Source organism: Rhipicephalus microplus, chromosome 1 (genome assembly GCF_043290135.1).
Source record: "Rhipicephalus microplus isolate Deutch F79 chromosome 1, USDA_Rmic, whole genome shotgun sequence".
NCBI classification, from domain to species: Eukaryota; Metazoa; Arthropoda; class Arachnida; order Ixodida; family Ixodidae; genus Rhipicephalus; species Rhipicephalus microplus.
This window is the reverse complement of record NC_134700.1, coordinates 242390543-242406293: the sequence shown is the minus strand read 5'-3', so window position 1 is coordinate 242406293 and position 15751 is coordinate 242390543.

Below are 15751 nucleotides of genomic sequence, written 5' to 3'. Positions count from 1 at the left end.
CTATATATTGAGCCGGACATTGTTCAATTTGTCTCCTTTTTGTCGTTTGGATGTAAAAAACATATCCTAGCTCTGATTACGTATAGTGGTTGTCTGAAAACCTTTGTAATGATGGTTATTTAGGAAAAAAACTTGACGTGAAATCTTTAGTGAACATCATTTTTAGCGTTATTGACAACTTTTTGTTTGCAAATCCGCTAGTAACGTCATTATTTCAAGGCACGCTGTCATACCACATCATGAGTGAAAACAAGTGCTTAGAAAAAAATTACTGTGATATGAAAAATAAAACAGATTTTCTGACTGTCCTGCATTATAGGGGCAAAAACTAAATATTCGTAGCATTGATGACGCAAAAGAATAAAGAAAATGAGTTTGTGGCATGCGAACTCCTTCTTGTAAAAATCCAAAACTTCTTTCACGTATACACATATGCTACGTTATTAAACACGCTGTTAACTCCCACATTTAACGTTTTGTAATATCTGGCATGATCGTTAGGTATCGACTAGAAATCTGTTGTTGCCGATAGCTCAAATAAAATTCTTCGAAGGCAAATATTTATTGTACTGTGCTTTTCTATTTTAACAAAGCATCAGATCATATCGTAATAAGCGAGTTTTGGACAAGCAGTTTCGTTTTTTTGGCAATTTATTCGTTATGACACGAAGTTATCTCGTTATTTGTGTTACAACAGTGGGCAACAGGTGATAAACAAACAATTTAAAGACAAAATGTCTTCACTTCTTCATGCTCTATATTCCAGTTTTTTTGAGGATTCGGTTCTGATGGTGGCTGAATTGATGATCTTGGCTTCAGAGTTTGCTGTTAAGTACAACTTTTCTAGGCGGACACATAGTTTGCGACACTAAATAAAGAAAACAAAGTAGCACCATCATAGTAAGCATCGTCGATCATTTTGCCTCGAGCAGTGTCAAAGAAGGGGGCTCGGCTTTTATGAATATTCAACCCACGGCGCCCTGCCATGAGATTACCGATTGATCATTAGAGGATAAATCGTTGGTGCGGATAACGAGTGTGATGAAGTATGCCGAGCCACGACCCGTGACGCGTTGGCAGACACGTACGGTCCTTGCACTGATCCGCGAACCTCGGCGAGAATGCCCTGTCGGCGGTACTTCGCGACGCTTGTTCAAGCCACTATCGAGAGGGCGTAAGCTCAGCGGTCTCATATAAACTGCGACGACGCTGCAGTGTATTCAGGAGCGCTTGAATCCCGGCAGCCCGCCAGGATTGGTTCATGGTCGGTTCCGGTGAAGTTATTCATGATGTATACCGCACGCGTGACAAAGCACGCGTGGAAAGCAGTTCAGCTCACAGGATTATCTTCAGCGTGAAATAAGATGGCCGTCCTGTGTGCTGCTGCTTGCACTGCGCCTGATCCAAGCGTCGGTGACCGCTTGATATTGTTCATAATGTACTTAATTAAGAGCTTATTTGATAACTCCATACGATGACTAACTGCTTACATTATAGTTAGCCTAGGAGGAAGGAAAAGGAAGGAAGGAAAATAGAGGGTAAAGAAAGGCAAGGAGGTTAACCAGCCTATAGGCAGCCGGTTTGCTACCCTGCGCATGGGGGAGGGATAGGGGAGATGAAAGAGAGCAGAGAGGGAAGATAGAAACAGCACATTTGGCAGCACATGCGCGCACACTCAGTCATAGTGCAGTCTTGTCTCTCGCGGTGTGTGACATTGCTGTTACAGTCGCTTGTTCAAGTCGGTGTCGCGTAGGAATTTCAACAGAGCTTTCGTCGCCTTCTGTTGCAGTGTCTTCTCTCGGGCACTTGACAGAATAGTGTCCACAGACATTTGGCTGTTGTCGATGCGCGCAAAAGCAGACGCCAGTGACTGTCTCTGGATTTCATACAATGGACAGTCACACAGGATGTGGTGTAGCGTCTCTTCGCAATGACAGGCATCGCAGAGAGCGTTGTCGGCCATTCCTATGACAAAGGAGTAAGATTTTGTAAATGCCACTCCTAGCCATACGCGATGAAGTAGGGTGGCTTCTCTTCGGTCGAGTCCAGTGGGCATGCGGAGATCCATCAAATAGGACAGGTGGTGTTGACGATTCGTATCGATGCTTGGTCGGCACCATAGTGAAAACGTGATTTCACGCGCAAGTCGTCGAAGATTACTGGCAGCATCAGTCCTCGAAAGTGGTATGGCTTCTTTTCGTGTTCCTTCAAGGGCTGCCCGCGCGGCAGTATCGGCATATTCGTTTCCTATGATGCCGCAATGACTTGGCAGCCATTGAAGCGTCACATGATGCCCTTTCTCGAGTAAAGTGTGGAGAAGGCATCGAATTTCGAAAACAAGCTGTTCGTACGGGCCGCGACGCAGTGCTGAAAGCACAGATTGTAGGGCAGCCCTTGAGTCGCTGAAAATCGACCATTGTTGCGGTGGTTCCCGATTGACCACACGAAGTGCAGCGCGCAAAGCAGCTAGTTCCGCTGCTGTAGATGCCGTGGAGTGGTCAGTCCTAAAGCTGATGGTAACACCTCTTGCTGAGATAACTACTGCCCCTGACGAACACTGGTGGTTCGTGGAACCATCGGTGTATACATGTATGCTGTCTGAATATTTCTCGTGCAAAAGAAGAAGAGACAGTTGTTTCAGCACGGGTGACGAAAACTCAGATTTCCTCCGGATCCCTGGTACACTAAGATGCACTGTGGGTCGAATAAGACACCAAGGTGGTATGGATGGTTTAGATGCATGAGTGAAGCCCGAGGGAAGTTTATCGTTGTATTTCACGATAATTTTGGCGAACGATGCTTGGCGCCTCTCAGAAGGCAACAGTGCAAGGTGATGGCCGGGGGCACGTGCGAAGTGTCGGATGTGCGTTCTCAGGACTTCTACAACAATGTGAGTTTGTATCGGATAGTCACCAGCAATTGCAATTGTTGCTTCTGTTGACGTACATCTGGGCAGACCGAGGCACACTCTCAGCGCTTGGGCTTGTACTGCCTGTAAAACACGAACATTGGTCTTGCAGGTATTGCTAAGCACAGGCAAGCTATATCTGAGGAAACCGAGAAACAGGGCCCTGTAGAGCTCCATCATTGCGTCTACTGACATCCCCCACGTCTTTCCTGCCAGGAACTTGAACAGTTGAGAAACAGCGGTCAGGCGCTTCTTCATATAGGTCACATGCGGACTCCAACAGAGGTCCCTATCAATAATGATGCCCAGAAACGGGTGGGTTTTGGCGTAAGAAATCGGTCGCCCGCAGATTGAGATGACATAAGGGGTCATTGCTTTGCGAGTGAAAGCCACCAGCGCGCATTTTTCTGGTGATATGCTGAGACCTTGTTTGAACAAGTAGTTGGCAATCATAGTTGCTGCTTTTTGAAGCCGGGAACGTATCTGAGGACGTGTTACTGCCGATGTCCAGACACAGATGTCGTCTGCGTATATTGATATTTTAATGGTGCTTGGCAAGTTTTCAGCAAGGCCAATTAGTGCAAGATTGAATAGCGTCGGGCTAAGAACTCATCCTTGAGGAACACACCTGGAAGTATAGCGTCGCGTAGTTGGGCCATCTTCTGTTAACACAAAGAATGATCTTGCAGCCAGGTAACTCGAAATCCACCGAAAGACTCGACCACCAAGGCCAACCACCGCAAGAGCACCCAAAATGGCTTCATGTAGTACATTATCATAAGCGCCTTTCACATCTAGAAACAAAGCTGCAGATAGTCGCTTACGGGATCTTTCGTGCTGAACGTACGAAACTAGATCAACGACATTGTCAATAGAAGAGCGGTCGCGTCAGAAACCAGTCATTGAATTCGGATAAATCTTGTAGTGTTCAAGATACCACTCCAGGCGGCCTAGTATCATCCGTTCCATTATCTTCCCTACGCAGCTCGCCAGTGCTATTGGGCGGTATGAGGTTAGTTCGAGTGGGGATTTGCCCTGCTTCAAGATGGGTAACAAGCGGCTTACTTTCCAGTCATCAGGAACATTGCCATCCTGCCACGAGATGTTGTAGAGGCTCAACAGTTCTCTCCTTGCACATTCCCCAAGGTTGCACAAGGCTCGGTACGGAATACCATCTGGGCCCGGAGAAGTTGAACGCCTGCAGAGAGCTAGTGCCGCCTCGAGCTCCTCCATTGTAAAAAGGAGGTCCATGTGGTAGTCACAGGAACGGGGGACGTCACCTCTCACTGGAGAATCTGGACGAGTGGCTTGGTTGGCGATCTGCGCACAGAAATCTTCTGCGACATCGATGTCTGGCCTCCTTTGAAATAGCGCGAGCGCTTTGAATGGAAAGCGCTGTTCCGTAGGGTGACGCAGACCTTGCACCGTTTTCCAAATGTGTGAGAGTGGCTTGCGAGGGTCTAGTGACTGGCAAAACGTTGTCCAGCGTTTCGACGCTAATCTATCCATGCGACGCCGAATCTTCTTTTGCATCCTCCTGGCTGCCCTAAGATCGTGAATTGATTTTGTACGCCGATACCGACGCTCCGCCCGGCGTCGCAGTGCTCGGAGTCGCTCCAACTCTATATCAGAGTCGTTTCGAGTGGAAGATATCGTCACCGTGCGAGTGGCGTTTTGCATTGTGCTCTTAATTGTTTCCTCTAACCCAGATCGTAGGCCATCGCTGCAAGCATCTTCCATGTCAGATTTGAAGTTGGTCCATTGGACTGCTCGAATGGTCGTCCGTGGACCATAACTAGACAAGCCTTTGATGTTAAGGTAGATTGGAATGTGATCACTTCCTCGTGTCTCAACATCTGGAAACCACTTGACGTATCTCGCGAGGGAGTTAGAGACAAAGGCAAGGTCGAGACAACTGCCATATGTCACCCCTCGAAGAAAAGTGGGGCTGCCGTCGTTCAGGAGAGTAAGGCCATAGTTGTAGGCGATGTTTGCTAACCTGCGTCCTCTTGCATTTGTCCGCGTACTTCCCCATGCGTGATTGTGCGCATTGAAATCACCTATGAGGACCCATGGTGCAGGACACACTCTCAAAATATCCGCTAATCTCCTGGAATCGAGATTACTTGACGGTGATATACAAACGCCTATGAGAGTAAACATGAGTTGGTTCTTTTTCACAGTGATGCAGACATACTGATTGTCATCGTGAGGTGCAATTGGTTGCACAACATACGTCAGTTCACGACGAACAAAGACGATGATTTTGCTGCACGCATCATTCGTTGAAGACATAACAGCTTCGTACCCCGATAGTCTTATTGGTTTCGACAAATTGGGTTCACAAATGACGATAATTGGAAACACGTTGGTAAACACAAACTGACGAAAATCTGAAAGGCGTGATTTTAGTCCTCTGGCGTTCCATTGGATGACGGATGCAGCCTTGACTTCTTTAAGAAATGTTGAGGTGTGAGTAGCCATCTTCCTAGTTGAGAGATTCAAGCACTGGGCTTAGGGCGTCCAATAGTCCAAGTGTGCTTCGAGCAGATGGTGTCTTTATGTCGACTAATATCGCTCGGATGGCTTCTATAAGGGAACGCAGCACCGAGATCACTTGACGATCAGTTTTAGGCAAATCTTCCATGATTGGAGACGGCTCTTGTGTGGCCACAACCTCCAGAGGTTCCTTGGCAGAAGAGCGCGTCGGGAGCCTGGGCCATTCCTCCAGAGAAGGAGGCTTCTCTGTTTCTTTCGTAGAAGTGGTGGGCCCTTTCGCGGCGCTACTGGATGGAACCGCTACAGAGTGGGAAGGAGCGTCTCGGGAATGTGCCTTCTTTGAAGACTTTCGATGATGCCGACGTCGACGCCGACGCCGGACTACTTCGGCTGCCTCCCTGTGTGTTGAGTTGTCTCGGGCCATTTGTCTGAGAACCGCGCGCTCCTTTTGGATTCGAGGACAGTCTTTCGACGAGGCAGCATGAGGACCACTGCAGTTGGCGCACTTCAGAGTAGTCGCCCGACAGGCGTCTTCAGCATGAGATTCAGCGCAGCGGAGACACAGTCGTAAGTTGGGGCATACGCCCTTGACGTGTCCTAGCCTGAAGCACTGATGACATTGAAGTGGCTTTTGGATGAATGGTCGAACCGGATGTCGAAAATGTCCAACTTTAACGTGGGACGGTATGCAATCTCCCTTGAAAAACACTTTTACGCAGCGCGTATTTCCAAGGCGCCGCACTTGCGTAATGACAGTTCCCTCGTTTGCAGGCTTGATGAGGGTAGACAAGTCAGCATTAGGAATGGCAGTGTCGATGTCATAAATTACACCGGCAATTGATTTGTCATCCATCGGGATAAAGGGGCGCATTTTAATGCCACCTAGCTCACTCATTTGCTGCAGCTGTCCTAGCGCACTCACATCGTGCACGTCTATGGCGAGAATGTTCTTCCTTGGGTTTACTCGTACGTCCTTAATTTGATGTGGCACCGCACATTCGAGAGCAACCGAAAGGGCTTGCCTGTTCAGGAGCCGTAGGTTGCTTGATGGATCTTCGGGCATGAAGATGATGACGTGCGGCCAGCGCGCAGGCCTTGAATGCACAGTTGCTGTGCTTGCAGGAGCTGATGCTGCTGTATTCGCCGTCCTTCTCTTTGCCCTCTTACCCCGGACAGGTATAAAGCTGCCATCGGATGTGTCGTCTTCCGACATAGAATAGAGATCGGTGTCCTCGGTGTCACTGGGAGAGCCAGCTCGCTTCCTTGTGGCTGACGGGTGTGAGGACCTGTGACCAGGCGGGCCTCTGCCATGCTCCATGTCCATCACCGCAAGACGGAGAGGCGAGGCGCCTCAAAAGACCGATGATTTCACTAAAATGAAATAGAGCGCTGAAACAAGCGTTCTTCTAAAGAGACACTAAAGAGCGCTGCTAAGCTAGAGTGTCCGGTTTCCATTTCTGGTCACTATGACCATCAAAAACATGTGTGTGCTTAAGTTTCAGAGCACGTTGGAAAGTCCAGGTTGGTCGAAATATTATGCAGAGTTATATTAAGGGCCTACCTCATAAGCATATCGTGATGTTTGCGCTCAAAATTCGTAGAAGAGTTATTTGCTGCTGATATGACGTCATGTTATTAAGGCCCTGCTTTATAGACTCTGTTTTATCAGTGCACTCAAATTATTAGTTTGGTTCAAATTTCTTAACGAGCTGGACTTTAGAGATCATTCGTTGCAGGTATTTTTACTGGCAAACGCGTAATAGGCCGGTGGAAAGTAAAATATTCAAAGTTGTAATGAACAGAAGTACTTGAAAGGCTGCGCTTGCAGTTACGTAACGCACCGGAAGAAGGTACTGGTCTTCAGCAAGCACATAAAAAAATCCTTGTTTCACTATAAGGAAGAAGCAATCAATGCGATAGCAATGAATAGTAGTGTTATAATGGTCGCAAACACTTCTGGATCATATCTGACGTAACCCTACAAAACACTGGTGTAAGAAAATACGGCCGCTTCGGGCAAAACAGCACTTTTGGCACAGTCGCATGCTCGCATACATTTTCCATTGTTTGCATTCTTGTTCAAGGCGGGTTGGCATTTCCCCTCTGCTTCGACGGCAGGCTCCCGAGTTTGCGGATGCTCAGATTTGGGTGCACGTTATCGTATGCGCTTTCCGAACGACTGAGTTTGTACTACGCCCACGTATTACTGTACTAGGCCCATGTATTTAGATATAGGTACACGTTAAAGAACGCCTGGTGGCCAAAATTTCCGGAGCCCTCCACTACGGCGGCCCTCATAACCATATCATGGTTCAGAGACATTGAACTCCAAACATTTTCTGTCGCACGAGCTTTGGCGCATGTATCAGAGCGTACGTAGGTGGAGAGGAATCATTTGATATTCGCGAGAAACGTTTAACTATAATTTACTAGCGATAAATTTGTCAGGCGCTTAATACTAGAGGAGGTGGAGGAGGAGGAGAGGAGGAGAAGGAAAAGCAATTGGCCCGAATCTACATGTTACACTGTAAATGTCGTCGAAAGACGATAGTCTTGCGCCTGGAGAGAGTAAACAAAACGTTTATTTCATGTTCTGCGCAAGAAAAGTGGTTAATCGTATTCTGAAGGCGCTGCGTTAGAGTGCCTCGAGCGTGTAACGGAGGCGAACAAGCGCATCTAGGCACGTTAGACACTAGCGCCATCTGGCAGTTATCTTTGAAAACAAAGAGGTGCGTGACCGCGGAGAAAGATGCGCGCCAGTCTCGGAGGTGATAAGGTGTAGTATGCAAAGCGACGGGCAGGTGCCACCTCCGTGCCGTCGTAGCCAAGCGTTGGAAACACCTTCTTGAGCATCGGGTTGCACTGTCAGCGCAGCGCGTTAAACGCTACAGTCCTTACAGTTACTTGTGTGTGCCTCTTCTAGTATAAAGACAGGAATAAAAAACAGACATGTTGCTATGGCACCTCAGATATGCGCAATATTTGCGTTTTTAATTGACAATCGCACAACTATGAACGCTAAACCTTGAGCAATATTGGTGGGCGCTGCGGATGGGGTTGGCCGTTTGAGGTATCGTTAGGACGGACAAACAGACAAAGGTACAGGCAGACAGACAGACCAAAATTTTTCTGTCGAAGGTCCCCAAGAAAGACTATCATCTTTAAAAAAAGACAGGCAGGTTAGCCAGTTCTCAGACCGGCTGGCTGCTCTGTGATGCAGAAGGGGGTAAGGAAAATAAAATAGGAGAGAAAAGAGATGTTAAAAGAACAACAGTACGAGAGACAGCCTTGCTTACAGCCTGTCCTTGCAGCCATTTCCCCGCAAGACACGCAACAACGCTCTCAATGTCTTGCATGCCGAGGACGGCCTCCACCACTCTTCAAGACCCTTCCTTTCGGCAAATGGCGATTGTCAAGTCTATCTAGAACATTCGAAAGTTAGTTTCTTGGCGCACTGAAGCGAGAGACTCACAAAGAAAATCGACAACTGTCTCAGCGCAGCCAGAGTTGTTGCATGTCGGGCTGCTGGCCATTCTGATTTGAAACTAATAAGCATTTCTAAAGGCCCCCCCCCCCCCCCGAGACACAGGCGACATAAGAGTGTCTCTTCAGCTTTGGTTATTCCCGACGGAGTACATGGCTGTAGGTGTGGGTCCAAGTTGTGAAGACAGACATTGGTAAATGCAATTGAATTCCTGTTTAGAAACAAATTATCGTCACAAACGTCACTAACACTCAACAGAACATTTCCTTCTTAGACATACTAATTCCAATGAGCGAGCGTCAGTTCTCGTTCAAGTGATCGAAGCCTTGTAGCGGCATCCGTTCTGATAATGGTATAGCTGTACAAGGGGGGACAGCAACATGAGCAGGTTGGGCTGCTTCAATTGTCCGGGCGTTTCCGTCAATGCCGCAATCACCCGGTATCCATTGATACGCTATATCACGCTGCTTCTCTATAGCCCGGCAATTTAGTTGCCTTATATAGCGACTATGGCTGTTCATTTGGTCCATGACGATATCGCGAAGTAATGCTTTGAAGGGCTGCTTTGGAGTCTGAGAAAATTTACCATGTCTTTCGTGGCTCTTCAACTCCCGCCGCGGTGGTCTAGTGGCTAAGGTACTCGGCTGCTGACCCGCAGGTCGCGGGTTCGAATCCCGGCTGCGGCGGCTGCATTTCCGATGGAGGCGGAAATGAAGGAGGCCCGTGTGCTCAGATTTGGGTGCACGTTAAAGAACCCCAGGTGGTCTAAATTTCCGGAGCCCTCCACTACGGCGTCTCTCATAATCATAAGGTGGTTTTGGGACGTTAAACCCCACATATCATATCATCGTGGCTCTTCAACTATAGGAACTCTAGAGCAGCACGGATGGCAACGAGTTCTGCAGCCGTTGATGATGCCAGATAAGATGTCATCAATGTTACCGTGACGAATTTCTTCGTAATTACCACTGCCCCTGCTAAGCTTGCAGAAGTAACCCACCCATCCTAGCAAATGTGAATGCGTCCACTGTGGTTTTCACGCTGGAAGAATAGTGTGGCACGTTTTAGGGACAAATTTGACGACTGTGTTTATTTATTTGCATTCCATAGTTGGTTGTCAGGTCTTCTGGTGGGTAAAGACCCCACCACGGCATCGGTGGTCTTGCGGCATGCGCGAATTTTCTGGGAATCACTGTGCAATGCGAAGCAATAATGGTGCAGAACGCAGAGCCTGGCCTGAACGTTAGAATGGAGGCGAGGTGGTGCGATGAAACCTGGAATACATATAATTAAGCAAAATCTAAGGCCGCAGAAAAATTTAAGACAATTGGCTTACACTTTTCTAACGTCCTCGTGTTAGCAACATAGGCGTGCATTCCAACAGTTTGATCATTTTCAATCTGATATTCTTTTAAACAGCGGTGCTTTTCAAGCTTTCCGTTGCGCCATGGCCCGTCCCTTTTCTGGGCCGTCACGCTCAGACTGCAATCCGGACTGCGTCATCACTTTAAATGCGGACATGGCTAATTATCGCTATGACACCTTAACACAGAGAAGACTAACGCTACGTCTAGTGTATTGTCTTCTCTTGAGGGCCGTGCACTTAGATTTGGGTGCACGGCAAAGAACTACAGGTAGTTCACATTTCCTCAGCCTCCAACTATACGGCGTCTCTCTTAATCATATGGTAGGATTTAAACGTTATACCACAACTAGCTTACTTCATCTAGTCTGTTGTTTTATTGTGCCAATCTTTAGCGCGTCTGCGGTTAATACAGTACCGTCCACTGCGGTCTAGGGGTAAAGGCACTCGGCTGCTCGCCCGCCAGTCGCACGATCAAACCATGGCCGTGGCGGCCGCATTTTCAATAAAGGCGAAAATTCTCGAGGCTTTTGTGCTTGCATTAGGTGCACGTAAAAATAAACACCCAAGTGGCCGAAATATCCGGAGCCCCTCACATCGGCGTCTCTAATAATCATATGGTGGTTTTGTGACGTTCAAACCCAACAAATATTATTAAATGCGAAGCATTTCTTAGAGAACTTCGATAATTTTGAGCGTATCTATCTATCTATCTATCTATCTATCTATCTATCTATCTATCTATCTATCTATCTATCTATCTATCTATCTATCTATCTATCTATCTATCTATCTATCTATCTATCTGTCTGTCTGTCTGTCTGTCTGTCTGTCTGTCTGTCTGTCTGTCTGTCTATCTATCTATCTATCTATCTATCTATCTATCTATCTATCTATCTATCTATCTATCTATCTATCTATCTATCTATCTATCTATCTGTCTGTCTGTCTGTCTGTCTGTCTGTCTGTCTGTCTGTCTGTCTGTCTATCTATCTATCTATCTATCTATCTATCTATCTATCTATCTATCTATCTATCTATCTATCTATCTATCTATCTATCTATCTGTCTGTCTGTCTGTCTGTCTGTCTGTCTGTCTGTCTGTCTGTCTGTCCGCCTAAGACTTTTAGCTCTACTGGCTGTTTGGATAATGGTATCAATAGCAAACTTGGTATGCTCTAACATGGCTGTATGACGAACATAACTGACTAGTCATAGCATCGAAAGTATGACATGTATGCCATAAATGTCATGACTTACATGTCATGGTCTTGCTACTCTTGCGGTGGTTTCATTCACATGATATGTTGCAAAACTGGTATAGTATGACATGACTGCATGGCGAATACAAGAGGCAGACCCAAACATCATTATCATGACATGCGTGTCATGTAATAACATGACTACATGCCACACTCATGATGTGCTCGTGGCCGTTCCGCTAGCTTGGCAAACACCGAATTTGATATTACGGGACGTGAATGGATGACAAAGGTATGTGACTGGTGCAAACATGATAATCATGAGATGCCTGTCATGTAACAACATGACTACATGCCTTGCTCATGATGCACTCACGGCCGTTTAGCTAGCTTCTCAAGAACCCAATCCGGTATTACGGGACGTGAATGGATGACGAAGGTATGTGACTGGTGCAAACATGATAATCATGAGTTGAGTGTCATGTATAAACATGACTACATGCTACGCTCATGATGCGCTCGGGGCCGTTTCGTTAGCTTCACATGTACTAAATTCGGTATTACGTGACGCGAACGGACGACATAGGTAAATGACACGTCCAGACAAAATTATCATGACATGCGTGTCTTGTAACAGCATGACTACGTCCCACACTCATGATGCGCTCGCGGCAGTTTCGCTACCATCACATACGCCAAAATTTGGTATTATGTCACATGAATGGATGACGAATGTATGTGACTGGTGCAAACAAGATAATCATGAGATGCGTTTCATGTAAGAACATTCAATACACGCCACACTCAAGGCGCCAATACACTTCGACGTGAGCCGGCGCGCGTGCGCGCTGGCGTCCGTTTTATTGCGACACGCTGTCGATGCCACGCCAGGCACCGATATCTCCCTAGTAGAAATCAGTGGATCTGCCCACTGACCTTCATTTTGAATCTGCATGCGATATACTCGCAGGCACGCACCGCGCTGGTTTGCTTTGACGCATGCGCGTTTGAGCACACACGGCGTCCCTCCGTCACGAAGAGAGGCAGGCGTGGTGCTGCCTAAGTAACGTCGTCGGCGCGACATGCAGCATGTCTCATTTCGCGTCAGTTGCCACCGGGCCGCGCCGACGGACGCTGGCCGCGCAGGTCGCGCCTGGCATAACCCTATAGAGTGCTCGCGTTTTGCTAGCGCGGCGTCGCTTCACCCAGCCTGCGCGTGCTTCAACGTTGTGTCTGAGTATATTGGGCCCTACATGACGCGCTCGCCGCCATTGCGCTAGCTCCACATGTAGCAAGCTTGGTATGACGGGAAGTGAATAGACGACGAAGGTAAATAACACGTCCAAACCTGATAGTTGTAATATGCGTTTCATGTAAAACATGACTACATGCTACGCTCATAGCATTATCGCGGCCATTTTACTAGTTCCACATATACCAAATTTGGTATTACGTGATGTGAATGGACGATGAATGTAAATGACACATCCAAATATGATAATAATGACAAGAATTTCATGTAAAAATGACTACATGCTACGGTCAAAGCACGCTCGTGGCCGTTTCGCTAGCTCCGCATATTCCAAAGTTGGCATCAGGTGACGTTAGTAGGTGACGAAGGTAAATAAAACGTCCAAGCATACTAATCCTGACATGGAAGTCATGTACGGCATAATTTTCCTCCGCCTCTTAACGTTGTGCTGATTTTAAAGTCAGCTATCACCCTTCCTCATTCGTGCTTCGCATATCATCGATTCCCACTCTACGTGGGAACTGCAAATTTTTATTGTTATTTTTATTAGAGGTAATAACCATGAACTAGCCTAATAAACTCGCCTCTCTAAAAATGTCACTTTAAACTATTTAGGAAGCGGTGGCATGGTTCGCGCGCGTACACCCTGATCTCACGCGTCATTTTGCTTCGAGTCAGCGCTGTCAATATACGGCCGTCACGTACTAAGCATAGAGTGTGGGGTAACGGTGACATGACTGCACGCAGCAGGTGTGTCGAAAACGTATGTATATAGGAACGTAAAAGAGTGGGGACACGATAGTTTGCGGCTGTGGGACACAGGAAAGCCCACCGCATACTCCGTCAGCCACATTCGCTTTCCCACTTCGCTCTTCATCGCATCCAATAAATTGACGGGGTATCTGTCGGCCTTGGCAAGCTGATAAGCTGACTCTGCTCAATCTACTCGGTGTGCAAATTGAGTCGGGAACAGCCAGAACATTTAATTTTTATTCGTGGCATTATGATCACTGGAACGGCATTTTTTTATGTATTGTGTTCGCGCAGTCCTGCGGGCCGAGTTCAAGAAGATCGCACTGAGCCCGCTTCGTCCATGAGCCCACAAAATTTGCCGTTATACCACTGCAGATTGACTTCCTTTGGCTTCCTCGTAGCCTGATTCATCAAGCACAAATAATTGCGTTTTGCAGAGCTCATACATGCGATGAGCTTTGGGAGATGCTTAACTAATGTTCTCAAAGGCAGCGAACGTTTTGTTCGTACTCAAATGCAGTCGTTCCGGAGCCACGAGTCCTTGTTGGCTGCTGTTATGCCTGCGAGTCCACAGCGAACGTCCGTGCCTCTGAAAAAGGCAATCTGTGTCAAGGCCAGCCCGCGAGCCCGCCTGACGCGATCAACAACTCAACGGCGTCATCACGCCACGGCGCCTTTCTGGCGCGCACGTGCAGTGAGTCATCTCAGCCGCGAGCCCGTCGAGTAAACAACCGGCGTCTTCCTGTCTGGCTGCTGACGCAATGCGCGGCGACGTCACTCGTCCTTGGGTGCAGCCACCTGCAGCGCAGCCTCTCCAGATTCGATGAGAAAGAAGGACGCGGCCCAGCGGTGACCTCATTGGAGGATTCTGACCTCGCGACCAGCGGCGCTTCTGGTTGGACATTTGGGTTGGACCCGGGGCATATAAAAGAAGCCCTGCGGCGCGTCGAGAGCAGGCCCCTTTGTCAGGAGACCCATTTGAGAGCAGACCTATGTGTTAGAGAGGAGAGCTCGGCTCTTCGAGTCTCTGTCGGCCCCAGTGCCGAATTTGTAACGCCTCTGTATATATGCTGTACATAAACCTTGTTTAACTCACCGTCGTCTCGTCCGCTCGTCTATCAGCTGTGCGCAGAAGCAGTCGCGAGCTGAGAAACCTACGCTACCAAACGGCTGGTGACCTTCCCGGCGGAGTTCGAAGCAGTGGCGCCTTCGGGACCGTGTTGGCGTCGCCGTCTTTCGAAACAGTGGTTGCAGCGGTGAGATTTCGAAGCGCCCTTCGTAACGTCGTCGGAGGCGCACTTCGCAACACTGCCCAATAGGTACCAGTAGTAATGTTGGCTATACTTTCTGGATCACTTTACAGAATTGCCATTTAGAATATTTTAACCTGGAAAATATTGAAAGAAAACAAAAGTCGTGGCCATAGAATAAACATAATCTTTATTCAGTGAAGTGAAAAATAATAAAAACGCTTACACAAAAAAAAAATACAGCAGCCTCGTGTCAGAGGAGTCAACCCCTGAAATGGAGCGGAGATGGGTGGCCTCCTTAGTTTCACGCAATTTTACGTGTGAATACACTTTATAAGCAACCCACGCCAAACCGTCACCCCCGGAAAGTCTTTTCAGGCCTGCGCCCAGCAATCTGACGTCAGTTCCGCCCGGCCGACTCTCGGGGAAGCCGCAGCGGCAGCGAGCGCAGCGCGGGCGGCGCGGGTCAGTTCGGCGGCGTGGTGTTGACGGTGTTTCACGTTTGTTGCTTTCCGTTGTTGTTTTGCGGCAATTTCGTTTCCGTGCGTGATGCTGGAGTGATGCGACAATGCCGAATAAGTGTTGTGTACCCGGATGCACCGGCAACTACAAAACAGGAAAGAAGATACATGTGTTTTCCTTCCCTAAAGACGCCGACGCTCTCAAACAATGGCTACACGCCATTCCTAGGAAGGACTTCGTGCCGACTTCGTGCACTAAGGTAAGAATTTGAGATGCTCCTGTTCTTAGCTTGTCGTTGCTTGTTCGGGTAGAAATCACCTATGATGGGAAATACTTGAGCGTGTGGCCGCCGGGCTTCGCGAAGCGCCGACGCCAGCAGTTGATGAGAATCGCCCAGAAAGGCACGTTCGCAGCAAGGATGGTCAGCTGCGCTTTGTTCACTAACAGTGCCGTGGTGTCGTCTATTCTTGCAAGCTCTCGGTGGAAGCGCTTCGTGGAGTGCGGTGACATCACGCTCCCGTGTTTCCTTTCATGTTGCTTGTACCGCTTAGCGCAGCGCTTTTATTTAGATGCTTGCG